We start from the raw sequence: 16,575 nt of genomic DNA, 5'->3' as shown, positions 1-16,575 counted from the left end.
CAAGGCATTCAATCCATTGCAACTGGACTGTTTGGTTTGTCTTAGAAAATGTTTCGCTTCTCATCCAAGTAGGCTTGGCCAGTTCATGCTCATAGAAACAGGTTGGTCAGATCTATTCTTAGACTCAGATTGTTCGGATTTAACCTTTGACTCCAATTGGTCGGATCTAGTCTTGTGGCTATTGCTGAAACCCCAAATTATTTTACTACAACACAAGGAGGGTGTGCCTGAGCAAAGATGATACTGTCCTAGCGTAGTGAGCAAAACATCTGTTGAGATGCAGAAGAGCATTCCCAATGTCAGTGCCAACAACAGTCATCCATTCATCCGCTTTCTACCGCTTGTCCCTTTTAGGGTCGCGTGGGGTGCTGAAACCTTTCTCAGCTGCATTTGGGTGGAATGCGGTGAACACCTTGGACAAGTCGCCAACGCATCGCAGCAACAACAGTCATCGAAGTGGAATTCCCCTTCGTTCGCATTGTGGTATTGTGTGGCAGAAGTATCGCTGTGGATCGACCACTATCAGCCCAACATAGTCAGAATCACCCTTGTTAGCATTTCTTTCAGTTGTAACAAAGGCAGAAAGGAGCATATGTGACCAGGGTGTTTCTAACTCCTGTTATTTGCTGGAGGCTAAATTGCAGAGTATTTTAGGAATGGTTGAAAGAACAGTGTTGTATGTGGATAATAGGTGATTTCGCAGACCACCTCCTCTGTTCAGTCATCAATGTCAAGGTTGACCTTGACGTTTCGCCTCTCATCCAAGTAGGCTTCATCAGTTTGGGTTTATAGACTTAGATTGGTCAGATTATGTCCAACGGTTGGTGCCAAAACCCCAAATATTTATACAGTTTACTATTTTTTTTAATGTTTTAAAAATAACACAACAATATCTTAATTACTCTATATGTCCATGTGGTTACATGTTGTGATGTAGACTTTGTTCATAAAAACTATTATTTGCAGCCTCTCAGCAAGTATTGACATGAACAAACTAAGATGAGGTGGCCGAGTGGTTAAGGCGATGGACTGCTAATCCATTGTGTTCTACACGCGTGGGTTCGAATCCCATCCTCATCGAGCTGTTGTTCTCTTTAGTTGGCCTCAACTGACGAAAGGTTGTGAACGCGTAGATCAGAATAACAATGTTTAACCGTGGTTACAGAGTATCACACTGTCATTTGTCAACGACTTTCTAGAACTGAGGTGACTACCTGACCTTTCTGCATGTTTCCTTAAAATGACTTCTCATCTTTAACAGAAAAAAGTATGCTTGCTCATTTACCTACTTCTACTCAAAGGAAACCTTTTTTTGACATTAAAACTTTTGGAGAATGCAGGTATCGATCCCGCTACCTCTCACATGCAAAGCGAGCGCTCTACCATTTGAGCTAATTCCCCCTCGGTCTGTCTCATAGACGTAGAAATTCTGTTTTTCAATACATCAATGCCTATGGATGTTTTCAGTCATCCAGGTCATTGTAATCTCAAGGCATTCAATCCATTGCAACTGGACTGTTTGGTTTGTCTTAGAAAATGTTTCGCTTCTCATCCAAGTAGGCTTGGCCAGTTCATGCTCATAGAAACAGGTTGGTCAGATCTATTCTTAGACTCAGATTGTTCGGATTTAACCTTTGACTCCAATTGGTCAGATCTAGTCTTGTGGCTATTGCCGAAACCCCAAATTATTTTACTACAACACAAGGAGGGTGTGCCTGAGCAAAGATGATACTGTCCTAGCGTAGTGAGCAAAACATCTGTTGAGATGCAGAAGAGCATTCCCACTGTCAGTGCCAACAACAGTCATCCATTCATCCGCTTTCTACCGCTTGTCCTTTTTAGGATCGCGTGGGGTGCTGAAACCTATCTCAGCTGCATTTGGGTGGAATGCGGTGAACACCTTGGACAAGTCGCCAACGCATCGCAGCAACGACAGTCATCGAAGTGGAATTTCCCTTCGTTCGCATTGTGGTATTGTGTGGCAGAAGTATCGCTGTGGATCGACCACTATCAGCCCAACATAGTCAGAATCACCCTTGTTAGCATTTATTTCAGTTGTAACAAAGGCACAAAGGAGCATCTGTGACCAGGGTGTTTCTAACTCCTGTTATTTGCTGGAGGCTAAATTGCAGAGTATTTTAGGAATGGTTGAAAGAACAGTGTTGTATGTGGATAATAGGTGATTTCGCAGACCACCTCCTCTGTTCAGTCATCAATGTCAAGGTTGACCTTGACGTTTCGCCTCTCATCCAAGTAGGCTTTATCAGTTTGGGTTCATAGACTTAGATTGGTCAGATTATGTCCGAAGTTTGGTGCCAAAACCCGAAATATTTATACAGTTTACTATTTTTTTTAATGTTGTAAAAATAACACAACAATATCTTAATTCTTCTATATGTCCATGTGGTTACATGTTGTGATGTAGACTTTGATCATAAAAACTATTATTTGCAGCCTCTCAGCAAGTATTGACATGAACAAAGCTAGATGAGGTGGCCGAGTGGTTAAGGCGATGGACTGCTAATCCATTGTGTTCTACACGCGTGGGTTCGAATCCCATCCTCATCGAGCTGTTGTTCTCTTTAGTTGGCCTCAACTGACGAAAGGTTGTTAACGCGTAGATCAGAATAACAATGTTTGACTGTGGTTACAGAGTATCACACTGTCATGTGTCATGACTTTCTAGAGCTGAGGTGACTACCTGACCTTTCTGCATGTTTCCTCAAAATCACTTCTCATCTTTAACAGAAAGAAGTTTGCTTGCTCATTTACCTACTTCTACTCAAAGGAAACCTTTTTTTGACGTTAAAACATTTGGAGAATGCAGGTATCGATCCCGCTACCTCTCACATGCAAAGCGAGCGCTCTACCATTTGAGCTAATTCCCCCTCTGCCTGTCACGTAGATGTAGAAATTCTGTTTTTCAATACATCAATGCCTAAGTGTTTTCAGTCATCCAGGTCATTGTAATCTCAAGGCATTCAATCCATTGCAACTGGACTGTTTGGTTTGTCTTAGAAAATGTTTCGCTTCTCATCCAAGTAGGCTTGGCCAGTTCATGCTCATAGAAACAGGTTGGTCAGATCTATTCTTAGACTCAGATTGTTCGGATTTAACCTTTGACTCCAATTGGTCAGATCTAGTCTTGTGGCTATTGCTGAAACCACAAATTATTTTACTACAACACAAGGAGGGTGTGCCTGAGCAAAGATGATACTGTCCTAGCGTAGTGAGCAAAACATCTGTTGAGATGCAGAAGAGCATTCCCAATGTCAGTGCCAACAACAGTCATCAAGTCATCTTCTTTCTACCGCTTGTCCCTTTTAGGGTCGCGTGGGGTGCTGAAACCTTTCTCAGCTGCATTTGGGTGGAATGCGGTGAACACCTTGGACAAGTCGCCAACGCATCGCAGCAACAACAGTCATCGAAGTGGAATTTCCCTTCGTTCGCATTGTGGTATTGTGTGGCAGAAGTATCGCTGTGGATCGACCACTATCAGCCCAACATAGTCAGAATCACCCTTGTTAGCATTTATTTCAGTTGTAACAAAGGCACAAAGGAGCATCTGTGACCAGGGTGTTTCTAACTCCTGTTATTTGCTGGAGGCTAAATTGCAGAGTATTTTAGGAATGGTTGAAAGAACAGTGTTGTATGTGGATAATAGGTGATTTCGCAGACCACCTCCTCTGTTCAGTCATCAATGTCAAGGTTGACCTTGACGTTTCGCCTCTCATCCAAGTAGGCTTCATCAGTTTGGGTTTATAGACTTAGATTGGTCAGATTATGTCCATCGGTTGGTGCCAAAACCCCAAATATTTATACAGTTTACTATTTTTTTTAATGTTGTAAAAATAACACAACAATATCTTAATTCCTCTATATGTCCATGTGGTTACATGTTGTGATGTAGACTTTGATCATAAAAACTATTATTTGTAGCCTCTCAGCAAGTATTGACATGAACAAAGCTAGATGAGGTGGCCGAGTGGTTAAGGCGATGGACTGCTAATCCATTGTGTTTTACACGCGTGGGTTCGAATCCCATCCTCATCGAGCTGTTGTTCTCTTTAGTTGTCCTCAACTGACGAAAGGTTGTTAACGCGTAGATCAGAATAACAATGTTTGACTTTGGTTACAGAGTATCACACCGTCATGTGTCACGACTTTCTAGAGCCGAGGTGACTACCTGACCTTTCTGCATGTTTCCTCAAAATCACTTCTCATCTTTAACAGAAAGAAGTTTGCTTGCTCATTTACCTACTTCTACTCAAAGGAAACCTTTTTTTGACATTAAAACTTTTGGAGAATGCAGGTATCGATCCCGCTACCTCTCACATGCAAAGCGAGCGCTCTACCATTTGAGCTAATTCCCCCTCGGTCTGTCTCATAGACGTAGAAATTCTGTTTTTCAATACATCAATGCCTATGGATGTTTTCAGTCATCCAGGTCATTGTAATCTCAAGGCATTCAATCCATTGCAACTGGACTGTTTGGTTTGTCTTAGAAAATGTTTCGCTTCTCATCCAAGTAGGCTTGGCCAGTTCATGCTCATAGAAACAGGTTGGTCAGATCTATTCTTAGACTCAGATTGTTCGGATTTAACCTTTGACTCCAATTGGTCGGATCTAGTCTTGTGGCTATTGCTGAAACCCCAAATTATTTTACTACAACACAAGGAGGGTGTGCCTGAGCAAAGATGATACTGTCCTAGCGTAGTGAGCAAAACATCTGTTGAGATGCAGAAGAGCATTCCCAATGTCAGTGCCAACAACAGTCATCCATTCATCCGCTTTCTACCGCTTGTCCCTTTTAGGGTCGCGTGGGGTGCTGAAACCTTTCTCAGCTGCATTTGGGTGGAATGCGGTGAACACCTTGGACAAGTCGCCAACGCATCGCAGCAACAACAGTCATCGAAGTGGAATTCCCCTTCGTTCGCATTGTGGTATTGTGTGGCAGAAGTATCGCTGTGGATCGACCACTATCAGCCCAACATAGTCAGAATCACCCTTGTTAGCATTTCTTTCAGTTGTAACAAAGGCAGAAAGGAGCATCTGTGACCAGGGTGTTTCTAACTCCTGTTATTTGCTGGAGGCTAAATTGCAGAGTATTTTAGGAATGGTTGAAAGAACAGTGTTGTATGTGGATAATAGGTGATTTCGCAGACCACCTCCTCTGTTCAGTCATCAATGTCAAGGTTGACCTTGACGTTTCGCCTCTCATCCAAGTAGGCTTCATCAGTTTGGGTTTATAGACTTAGATTGGTCAGATTATGTCCAACGGTTGGTGCCAAAACCCCAAATATTTATACAGTTTACTATTTTTTTTAATGTTGTAAAAATAACACAACAATATCTTAATTCCTCTATATGTCCATGTGGTTACATGTTGTGATGTAGACTTTGTTCATAAAAACTATTATTTGAAGCCTCTCAGCAAGTATTGACATGAACAAACTAAGATGAGGTGGCCGAGTGGTTAAGGCGATGGACTGCTAATCCATTGTGTTCTACACGCGTGGGTTCGAATCCCATCCTCATCGAGCGGTTGTTCTCTTTAGTTGGTCTCAACTGACGAAAGGTTGTGAACGCGTGGATCAGAATAACAATGTTTAACTGTGGTTACAGAGTATCACACTGTCATGTGTCAACGACTTTCTAGAACTGAGGTGACTACCTGACCTTTCTGCATGTTTCCTCAAAATGACTTCTCATTTTTAACAGAAAAAAGTATGCTCATTAACCTACTTCTACTCAAAGGAAACCTTTTTTTGACATTAAAACTTTTGGAGAATGCAGGTATCGATCCCGCTACCTCTCACATGCAAAGCGAGCACTCTACCATTTGAGCTAATTCCCCCTCTCAGTTGCATTTGGGTGGTATGCGGTGAACACCTTGGACAAGTCGCCAACGCTTCGCAGCAACGACAGTCATCGAAGTGGAATTTCCCTTCGTTCGCATTGTGGTATTGTGTGGCAGAAGTATCGCTGTGGATCGACCACTATCAGCCCAACATAGTCAGAATCACCTTTGTTAGCATTTCCTTCAGTTGTAACAAAGGCACAAAGGAGCATCTGTGACCAGGGTGTTTCTAACTCCTGTTATTTGCTGGAGGCTAAATTGCAGAGTATTTTAGGAATGGTTGAAAGAACAGTGTTGTATGTGGATAATAGGTGATTTCGCAGACCACCACCTCTGTTCAGTCATCAATGTCAAGTTTGACCTTGACGTTTCGCCTCTCATCCAAGTAGGCTTCATCATTTTGGGTTTATAGATTTAGATTGGTCAGATTATGTCCAACGGTTGGTGCCAAAACCCCAAATATTTATACAGTTTACTATTTTTTTTAATGTTGTAAAAATAACACAACAATATCTTAATTCCTCTATATGTCCATGTTGTTACATGTTGTGATGTATACTTTGATCAAAAAAACTATTATTTGCAGCCTCTCAGTAAGTATTGACATGACAAAGCTAGATGAGGTGGCCGAGTGGTTAAGGCGATGGACTGCTAATCCATTGTGTTCTACACGCGTGGGTTCGAATCCCATCCTCATCGAGCTGTTGTTCTCTTTAGTTGGGCTCAACTGACGAAAGTTTAGGAACGCGTAGATCAGAATAACAATGTTTAACTCTGGTTACAGAGTATCACACTGTCATGTGTCAACGACTTTCTAGAACTGAGGTGACTACCTGACCTTTCTGCATGTTTCCTCAAAATGACTTCTCATTTTTAACAGAAAAAAGTATGCTCATTAACCTACTTCTACTCAAAGGAAACCTTTTTTTGACATTAAAACTTTTGGAGAATGCAGGTATCGATCCTGTTACCTCTCACATGCAAAGCGAGCGCTCTACCATTTGAGCTAACTCCCCCTCTGTCTGTGACATAGACGTAGAAATTCTATTGTTCAATACATCAATGCCTATGGATGTTTTCATTCATCCAGGTCATTGTAATATCAAGGCATTCAATCCATTGCAACTGGACTGTTTGGTTTGTCTTAGAAAATGTTTCGCTTCTCATCCAAGTAGGCTTGATCAGTTCATGCTCATAGAAACAGGTTGGTCAGATCTATTCTAAGACTCAGATTGTTCTGATTTAACCTTTTACTCCGATTGGTCAGATCTAGTCTAGTGGCTATTGCCAAAACCCCAAATTATTTTACTCCAACAAAAGGAGGGTGTGTCTGGGCAAAGATGGTACTGCCCTATCGTAGTGAGCAAAACATCTGTTGAGATGCAGAAGAGCAATCCCACTGTCAGTGCCAACGACAGTCATCCATTAATCCGCTTTCTACCGCTTGTCCCTTTTGGGGTCGCGTGGGGTGCTGGAACCTATCTCAGCTGCATTTGGGTGGAATGCGGTGAACACCTTGGACCAGTCGCCAACGCTTCGCAGCAACGACAGTCATCGAAGTGGAATTTCCCTTCGTTCGCATTGTGGTATTGTGTGGCAGAAGTATCGCTGTGGATCGACCACTATCAGCCCAACATAGTCAGAATCACCCTTGTTAGAATTTCCTTCAGTTGTAACAAAGGCACAAAGGAGCATCTGTGACCAGGGTGTTTCTAACTCCTGTTATTTGCTGGAGGCTAAATTGCAGAGTATTTTAGGAATGGTTGAAAGAACAGTGTTGTATGTGGATAATAGGTGATTTCGCATACCACCTCCTCTGTTCAGTCATTAATGTCATGGTTGACCTTGACGTTTCGCCTCTCATCCAAGTAGGCTTTATCAGTTTGGGTTCATGGACTAAGATTGGTCAGATTATGTCCAAAGTTTAGTGCCAAAACCCCAAATATTTATACAGTTTACTATTTTTTTTAATGTTGTAAAAATAACACAACAGTATCTTAATTCCTCTATATGTCCATGTGGTTACATGTTGTGATGTATACTTTGATCATAAAAACTATTATTTGCAGCCTCTCAGCAAGTATTGACATGAACAAACTAAGATGATGTGGCCGAGTGGTTAAGGCGATGGACTGCTAATCCATTGTGTTCTACACGCGTGGGTTCGAATCCCATCCTCATCGAGCTGTTGTTCTCTTTAGTTGGCCTCAACTGACGAAAGGTTAGGAACGCGTAGATCAGAATAACAATGTTTAACTCTGGTTACAGAGTATCACACTGTCATGTGTCAACGACTTTCTAGAACTGAGGTGACTACCTGACCTTTCTGCATGTTTCGTCAAAATGACTTCTCATTTTTAACAGAAAAAAGTATGCTCATTAACCTACTTCTACTCAAAGGAAACCTTTTTTTGACATTAAAACTTTTGGAGAATGCAGGTATCGATCCCGCTACCTCTCACATGCAAAGCAAGCGCTCTACCATTTGAGCTAATTCCCCCTCTGTCTGTGACATAGACGTAGAAATTATATTGTTCAATACATCAATGCTTTTGGATGTTTTCATTCATCCGGGTCATTGTAATCTCAAGGCATTCAATCCATTGCAACTGGACTGTTTGGTTTGTCTTAGAAAATGTTTTGCTTCTCATCCAAGTAGGCTTGATCATTTCATGCTCATAGAAACAGGTTGGTCAGATCCATTCTGAGACTCAGATTGTTCGGATTTAACCTTTTACTCCGATTGGTCAGATCTAGTCTAGTGGCTATTGCCAAAACCCCAAATTATTTTACTCCAACACAAGGAGGGTGTGTCTGGGCAAAGATGGTACTGCCCTATCGTAGTGAGCAAAACATCTGTTGAGATGCAGAAGAGCAATCCCATTGTAAGTGCCAACAACAGTCATCCATTCATCCGCTTTCTACCGCTTGTCCTTTTTAGGGTCGCGTGGGGTGCTGGAACCTATCTCAGCTGCATTTGGGTGGAATGCGGTGAACACCTTGGACAAGTCGCAAACGCATCGCAGCAACGACAGTCATCGAAGTGGAATTTCCCTTCGTTCGCATTGTGGTATTGTGTGGCAGGAGTATCGCTGTGGATCGACCACTATCAGCCCAACATAGTCAGAATCACCCTTGTTAGCATTTCTTTCAGTTGTAACAAAGGCACAAAGGAGCATCTGTGACCAGGGTGTTTCTAACTCCTGTTATTTGCTGGAGGCTAAATTGCAGAGTATTTTAGGAATGGTTGAAAGAACAGTGTTGTATGTGGATAATAGGTGATTTCGCAGACCACCTCCTCTGTTCAGTCATCAATGTCAAGGTTGACCTTGACGTTTCGCCTCTCATCCAAGTAGGCTTTATCAGTTTGGGTTCATAGATTTAGATTGGTCAGATTATGTCCAAAGTTTGGTGCCAAAACCCCAAATATTTATACAGTTTACTATTTTTATTTAATGTTGTAAAAATAACACAACAATATCTTAATTCCTCTATATGTCCATGTGGTTACATGTTGTGATGTAGACTTTGATCATAAAAACTATTATTTGCAGCCTCTCAGCAAGTATTGACATGAACAAAGCTAGATGAGGTGGCCGAGTGGTTAAGGCGATGGACTGCTAATCCATTGTGTTCTACACACGTGGGTTCGAATCCCATCCTCATCGAGCTGTTGTTCTCTTTAGTTGGCCTCAACTGACGAAAGGTTGTGAACGCGTAGATCAGAATAACAATGTTTGACTGTGGTTACAGAGTATCACACTGTCATGTGTCACGACTTTCTAGAGCTGAGGTGACTACCTGACCTTTCTGCATGTTTCCTCAAAATCACTTCTCATCTTTAACAGAAAGAAGTTTGCTTGCTCATTTACCTACTTCTAGTCAAAGGAAACCTTTTTTTGATGTTAAAACATTTGGAGAATGCAGGTATCGATCCCGCTACCTCTCACATGCAAAGCGAGCGCTCTACCATTTGAGCTAATTCCCCCTCTGTCTGTGACATAGACGTAGAAATTCTGTTTTTCAATACATCAATGCCTATGGATGTTTTCAGTCATCCAGGTCATTGTAATCTCAAAGCATTCAATCCATTGCAACTGGACTGTTTGGTTTGTCTTAGAAAATGTTTCGCTTCTCATCCAAGTAGGCTTGGCCAGTTCATGCTCATAGAAACAGGTTGGTCAGATCTATTCTTAGACTCAGATTGTTCGGATTTAACCTTTGACTCCAATTGGTCAGATCTAGTCTTGTGGCTATTGCCGAAACCCCAAATTATTTTACTACAACACAAGGAGGGTGTGCCTGAGCAAAGATGATACTGTCCTAGCGTAGTGAGCAAAACATCTGTTGAGATGCAGAAGAGCATTCCCACTGTCAGTGCCAACAACAGTCATCCATTCATCCGCTTTCTACCGCTTGTCCCTTTTAGGGTCGCGTGGGGTGCTGGAAAACTATCTCAGCTGCATTTGGGTGGAATGCGGTGAACACCTTGGACAAGTCGCCAACGCATCGCAGCAACGACAGTCATCGAAGTGGAATTTCCCCTTCGTTCGCATTGTGGTATTGTGTGGCAAAAGTATCGCTGTGGATCGACCACTATCAGCCCAACATAGTCAGAATCACCCTTGTTAGCATTTCCTTCAGTTGTAACAAAGGCACAAAGGAGCATCTGTGACCAGGGTGTTTCTAACTCCTGTTATTTGCTGGAGGCTAAATTGCAGAGTATTTTACGAATGGTTGAAAGAACAGTGTTGTACGTGGATAATAGGTGATTTCGCAGACCACCTCCTCTGTTCAGTCATTAATGTCAAGGTTGACCTTGACGTTTCGCCTGTCATCCAAGTAGGCTTCATCAGTTTGGGTTTATAGACTTAGATTGGTCAGATTATGTCCAAAGTTTTGTGCCAAAACCCCAAATATTTATACAGTTTACTATTTTTTTTAATGTTGTAAAAATAACACAACAATATCTTAATTCCTCTATATGTCCATGTGGTTACATGTTGTGATGTAGACTTTGATCATAAAAACTATTATTTGCAGCCTCTCAGTAAGTATTGACATGAACAAAGCTAGATGAGGTGGCCGAGTGGTTAAGGCGATGGACTGCTAATCCATTGTGTTCTACACGCGTGGGTTCGAATCCCATCCTCATCGAGCTGTTGTTCTCTTTAGTTGGCCTCAACTGACGAAAGGTTGTGAACGCGTAGATCAGAATAACAATGTTTAACTGTGGTTACAGAGTATCACACTGTCATGTGTCAACGACTTTCTAGAACTGAGGTGACTACCTGACCTTTCTGCATGTTTCCTTAAAATGACTTCTCATCTTTAACAGAAAAAAGTATGCTCATTAACCTACTTCTACTCAAAGGAAACCTTTTTTTGACATTAAAACTTTTGGAGAATGCAGGTATCGATCCCGCTACCGCTCACATGCAAAGCGAGCGCTCTACCATTTGAGATAATTCCCCCTCTGTCTGTGACATAGACGTAGAAATTCTGCTTTTCAATACATCAATGCCTATGGATGTTTTCAGTCATCCAGGTCATTGTAATCTCAAGGCATTCAATCCATTGCAACTGGACTGTATGGTTTGTCTTAGAAAATGTTTCGGTTCTCATCCAAGTAGGCTTGGCCAGTTCATGCTCATAGAAACAGGTTGGTCAGATCTATTCTTAGACTCAGATTGTTCGGATTTTACCTTTGACTCCAATTGGTCAGATCTAGTCAAGTGGCTATTGCCGAAACCCCAAATTATTTTACTCCAACACAAGGAGGGTGTGCCTGAGCAAAGATGACACTGTCCTAGCGTAGTGAGCAAAACATCTGTTGAGATGCAGAAGAGCATTCCCACTGTCAGTGCCAACAACAGTCATCCATTCATCCGCTTTCTACCGCTTGTCCCTTTTAGGGTCGCGTGGGGTGCTGAAACCTATCTCAGCTGCATTTGGGTGGAATGCGGTGAACACCTTGGACAAGTCGCCAACGCATCGCAGCAACGACAGTCATCGAAGTGGAATTTCCCTTCGTTCGCATTGTGGTATTGTGTGGCAGAAGTATCGCTGTGGATCAACCACTATCAGCCCAACATAGTCAGAATCACCCTTGTTAGCATTTCTTTCAGTTGTAACAAAGCCACAAAGGAGCATCTGTGACCAGGGTGTTTCTAACTCCTGTTATTTGCTGGAGGCTAAATTGCAGAGTATTTTAGGAATGGTTGAAAGAACAGTGTTGTATGTGGATAATAGGTGATTTCGCAGACCACCTCCTCTGTTCAGTCATCAATGTCAAGGTTGACCTTGATGTTTCGCCTCTCATCCAAGTAGGCTTTATCAGTTTGGGTTCATAGACTTAGATTGGTCAGATTATGTCCAAAGTTTGGTGCCAAAACCCCAAATATTTATACAGTTTACTATTTTTTTTAATGTTGTAAAAATAACACAACAATATCTTAATTCCTCTATATGTCCATGTGGTTACATGTTGTGATGTAGACTTTGATCATAAAAACTATTATTTGCAGCCTCTCATTAAGTATTGACATGAACAAAGCTAGATGAGGTGGCCGAGTGGTTAAGGCGATGGACTGCTAATCCATTGTGTTCTACACGTGTGGGTTCGAATCCCATCCTCATCGAGCTGTTGTTCTCTTTAGTTGGCCTCAACTGACGAAAGGTTGTTTACGCGTGGATCAGAATAACAATGTTTGACTGTGGTTACAGAGTATCACACTGTCATGTGTCACGACTTTCTAGAGCTGAGGTGACTACCTGACATTTCTGCATGTTTCCTCAAAATCACTTCTCATCTTTAACAGAAAGAAGTTTGCTTGCTCATTTACCTACTTCTACTCAAAGGAAACCTGTCTTTGTCGTTAAAACATTTGGAGAATGCAGGTATCGATCCCGCTACCTCTCACATGCAAAGCGAGCGCTCTACCATTTGAGCTAATTCCCCCTCTGTCTGTGACATAGACGTAGAAATTCTGTTTTTCAATACATCAATGCCTATGGATGTTTTCAGTCATCCAGGTCATTGTAATCTCAAGGCATTCAATCCATTGCAACTGGACTGTTTGGTTTGTCTTAGAAAATGTTTCGCTTCTCATCCAAGTAGGCTTGGCCAGTTCATGCTCATAGAAACAGGTTGGTCAGATCTATTCTTGGACTCAGATTGTTCGGATTTAACCTTTGACTCCAATTGGTCAGATCTCGTCTAGTGGCTATTGCCGAAACCCCAAATTATTTTACTCCAACACAAGGAGGGTGTCCATGGGGCAAAGATGATACTGTCCTAGCGTAGTGAGCAAAACATCTGTTGAGATGCAGAAGAGCATTCCCACTGTCAGTGCCAACAACAGTCATCCATTCATCCGCTTTCTACCGCTTGTCCCTTTTAGGGTCGCGTGGGGTGCTGGAAAACTATCTCAGCTGCATTTGGGTGGAATGCGGTGAACACCTTGGACATGTCGCCAACGCATCGCAGCAACGACAGTCATCGAAGTGGAATTTCCCTTCGTTCGCATTGTGGTATTGTGTGGCAGGAGTATCGCTGTGGATCGACCACTATCAGCCCAACATAGTCAGAATCACCCTTGTTAGCATTTCTTTCAGTTGTAACAAAGGCACAAAGGAGCATCTGTGACCAGGGTGTTTCTAACTCCTATTATTTGCTGGAGGCTAAATTGCAGAGTATTTTAGGAATGGTTGAAAGAACAGTGTTGTATGTGGATAATAGGTGATTTCGCAGACCACCTCCTCTGTTCAGTCATCAATGTCAAGGTTGACCTTGACGTTTCGCCTCTCATCCAAGTAGGCTTTATCAGTTTGGGTTCATAGACTTAGATTGGTCAGATTATGTCCAAAGTTTGGTGCCAAAACCCCAAATATTTATACAGTTTACTATTTTTTTTAATGTTGTAAAAATAACACAACAATATCTTAATTCCTCTATATGTCCATGTGGTTACATGTTGTGATGTAGACTTTGATCATAAAAACTATTATTTGCAGCCTCTCAGCAAGTATTGACATGAGCAAAGCTAGATGAGGTGGCCGAGTGGTTAAGGCGATGGACTGCTAATCCATTGTGTTCTACACGCGTGGGTTCGAATCCCATCCTCATCGAGCTGTTGTTCTCTTTAGTTGGCCTCAACTGACGAAAGGTTGTTAACGCGTAGATCAGAATAACAATGTTTGACTGTGGTTACAGAGTATCACACTGTCATGTGTCACGACTTTCTAGAGCTGAGGTGACTACCTGACCTTTCTGCATGTTTCCTCAAAATCACTTCTCATCTTTAACAGAAAGAAGTTTGCTTGCTCATTTACCTACTTCTACTCAAAGGAAACCTTTTTTTGACGTTAAAACATTTGGAGAATGCAGGTATCGATCCCGCTACCTCTCACTAGCAAAGCGAACGCTCTACCATTTGAGCTAATTCCCCCTATGTCTGTGACATAGACGTAGAAATTCTGTTTTTCAATACATCAATGCCTATGGATGTTTTCAGTCATCCAGGTCATTGTAATCTCAAGGCATTCAATCCATTGCAACTGGACTGTTTGGTTTGTCTTAGAAAATGTTTCGCTTCTCATCCAAGTAGGCTTGGCCAGTTCATGCTCATAGAAACAGATTGGTCAGATCTATTCTTAGACTCAGATTGTTCGGATTTAACCTTTGACTCCAATTGGTCAGATCTAGTCTTGTGGCTATTGCCGAAACCCCAAATTATTTTACTACAAAACTAGGAGGGTGTGCCTGAGCAAAGATGATACTGTCCTAGCGTAGTGAGCAAAACATCTGTTGAGATGCAGAAGAGCATTCCCACTGTCAGTGCCAACAACAGTCATCCATTCATCCGCTTTCTACCGCTTGTCCCTTTAAGGGTCGCGTGGGGTGCTGAAACCTTTCTCAGCTGCATTTGGGTGGAATGCGGTGAACACCTTGGACAAGTCGCCAACGCATCGCAGCAACGACAGTCATCGAAGTGGAATTTCCCTTCGTTCGCATTGTGGTATTGTGTGGCAGAAGTATCACTGTGGATCGACCACTATCAGCCCAACATAGTCAGAATCACCCTTGTTAGCATTTCCTTCAGTTTTAACAAAGGCACAAAGGAGCATCTGTGACCAGGGTGTTTCTAACTCCTGTTATTTGCTGGAGGCTAAATTGCAGAGTATTTTAGGAATGGTTGAAAGAACAGTGTTGTATGTGGATAATAGTTGATTTCGCAGACCACCTCCTCTGTTCAGTCATCATTGTCAAGGTTGACCTTGACGTTTCGCCTCTCATCCAAGTAGGCTTTATTAGTTTGGGTTCATAGACTTAGATTGGTCAGATTATGTCCAAAGTTTGGTGCCAAAACCCCAAATATTTATACAGTTTACTATTTTTTTTAATGTTGTAAAAATAACACAACAATATCTTAATTCCCCTATATGTCCATGTGGTTACATGTTGTGATGTAGACTTTGATCATAAAAACTATTATTTGCAGCCTCTCAGCAAGTATTGACATGAACAAAGCTAGATGAGGTGGCTGAGTGGTTAAGGCGATGGACTGCTAATCCACGCGTGGGTTCGAATCCCATCCTCATCGAGCTGTTGTTCTCTTTAGTTGGCCTCAACTGACGAAAGGTTGTTAACGCGTAGATCAGAATAACAATGTTTGACTGTGGTTACAGAGTATCACACTGTCATGTGTCACGACTTTCCAGAGCTGAGGTGACTACCTGACCTTTCTGCATGTTTCCTCAAAATCACTTCTCATCTTTAACAGAAAGAAGTTTGCTTGCTCTTTTACCTACTTCTACTCAAAGGAAAACTTTTTTTGACGTTAAAACATTTGGAGAATGCAGGTATCGATCCCGCTACATCTCACATGCAAAGCGAGCGCTCTACCATTTGAGCTAACTCCCCCTCTGTCTGTGACATAGACGTAGAAATTCTGTTTTTCAATACATCAATGCCCATGGATGTTTTCAGTCATCCAGGTCATTGTAATCTCAAGGCAATCAATCCATTGCAACTGGACTGTTTGGTTTGTCTTAGAAAATGTTTCGCTTCTCATCCAAGTAGGCTTGGCCAGTTCATGCTCATAGAAACAGATTGGTCAGATCTATTCTTAGACTCAGATTGTTCGGATTTAACCTTTGACTCCAATTGGTCAGATCTAGTCTTGTGGCTATTGCCGAAACCCCAAATTATTTTACTACAACACAAGGAGGGTGTGCCTGAGCAAAGATGATACTGTCCTAGCGTAGTGAGCAAAACATCTGTTGAGATGCAGAAGAGCATTCCCACTGTCAGTGCCAACAACAGTCATCCATTCATCCGCTTTCTACCGCTTGTCCCTTTGAGGGTCGCGTGGGGTGCTGAAACCTATCTCAGCTGCATTTGGGTGGAATGCGGTGAACACCTTGGACAAGTCGCCAACGCATCGCAGCAACGACAGTCATCGAAGTGGAATTTCCCTTCGTTCCCATTGTGGTATTGTGTGGCAGAAGTATCGCTGTGGATCGACCACTATCAGCCCAACATAGTCAGAATCACCCTTGTTAGCATTTCTTTCAGTTGTAACAAAGGCACAAAGGAGCATCTGTGACCAGGGTGTTTCTAACTCCTGTTATTTGCTGGAGGCTAAATTGCAGAGTATTTTAGGAATGGTTGAAAGAACAGTGTTGTATGTGGATAATAGGTGATTTCGCAG

At 42.2% G+C, this 16,575-nt stretch overlaps 9 non-coding genes across 9 annotated transcripts; all 9 read left to right on the top strand.

Annotated features, from left to right (window-relative positions):
- Window positions 1-998: 998 nt before the first annotated feature.
- On the top strand, window positions 999-1,080 carry trnas-gcu (transfer RNA serine (anticodon GCU)). The gene has a single exon. It is a non-coding gene; the product is annotated as a tRNA-Ser (tRNA).
- A 1,406-nt stretch (window positions 1,081-2,486) lies between these two features.
- On the top strand, window positions 2,487-2,568 carry trnas-gcu (transfer RNA serine (anticodon GCU)). The gene has a single exon. It is a non-coding gene; the product is annotated as a tRNA-Ser (tRNA).
- Window positions 2,569-3,971: 1,403 nt separating this feature from the next.
- On the top strand, window positions 3,972-4,053 carry trnas-gcu (transfer RNA serine (anticodon GCU)). Its single transcript has one exon. It is a non-coding gene; the product is annotated as a tRNA-Ser (tRNA).
- Window positions 4,054-5,458: 1,405 nt separating this feature from the next.
- On the top strand, window positions 5,459-5,540 carry trnas-gcu (transfer RNA serine (anticodon GCU)). The gene has a single exon. It is a non-coding gene; the product is annotated as a tRNA-Ser (tRNA).
- Window positions 5,541-6,477: 937 nt separating this feature from the next.
- trnas-gcu (transfer RNA serine (anticodon GCU)) lies at window positions 6,478-6,559 on the top strand. Its single transcript has one exon. It is a non-coding gene; the product is annotated as a tRNA-Ser (tRNA).
- Window positions 6,560-9,446: 2,887 nt separating this feature from the next.
- trnas-gcu (transfer RNA serine (anticodon GCU)) lies at window positions 9,447-9,528 on the top strand. Its single transcript has one exon. It is a non-coding gene; the product is annotated as a tRNA-Ser (tRNA).
- A 1,407-nt stretch (window positions 9,529-10,935) lies between these two features.
- On the top strand, window positions 10,936-11,017 carry trnas-gcu (transfer RNA serine (anticodon GCU)). Its single transcript has one exon. It is a non-coding gene; the product is annotated as a tRNA-Ser (tRNA).
- Window positions 11,018-12,419: 1,402 nt separating this feature from the next.
- On the top strand, window positions 12,420-12,501 carry trnas-gcu (transfer RNA serine (anticodon GCU)). Its single transcript has one exon. It is a non-coding gene; the product is annotated as a tRNA-Ser (tRNA).
- A 1,407-nt stretch (window positions 12,502-13,908) lies between these two features.
- Window positions 13,909-13,990, top strand: trnas-gcu (transfer RNA serine (anticodon GCU)). Its single transcript has one exon. It is a non-coding gene; the product is annotated as a tRNA-Ser (tRNA).
- Window positions 13,991-16,575: the final 2,585 nt, after the last annotated feature.

Source organism: Entelurus aequoreus, linkage group LG07 (genome assembly GCF_033978785.1).
Source record: "Entelurus aequoreus isolate RoL-2023_Sb linkage group LG07, RoL_Eaeq_v1.1, whole genome shotgun sequence".
Lineage (NCBI taxonomy): Eukaryota > Metazoa > Chordata > Actinopteri > Syngnathiformes > Syngnathidae > Entelurus > Entelurus aequoreus.
The sequence above is the reverse complement of the archived record's forward strand: the minus strand, read 5'-3'. Positions and strand labels throughout refer to the sequence as shown.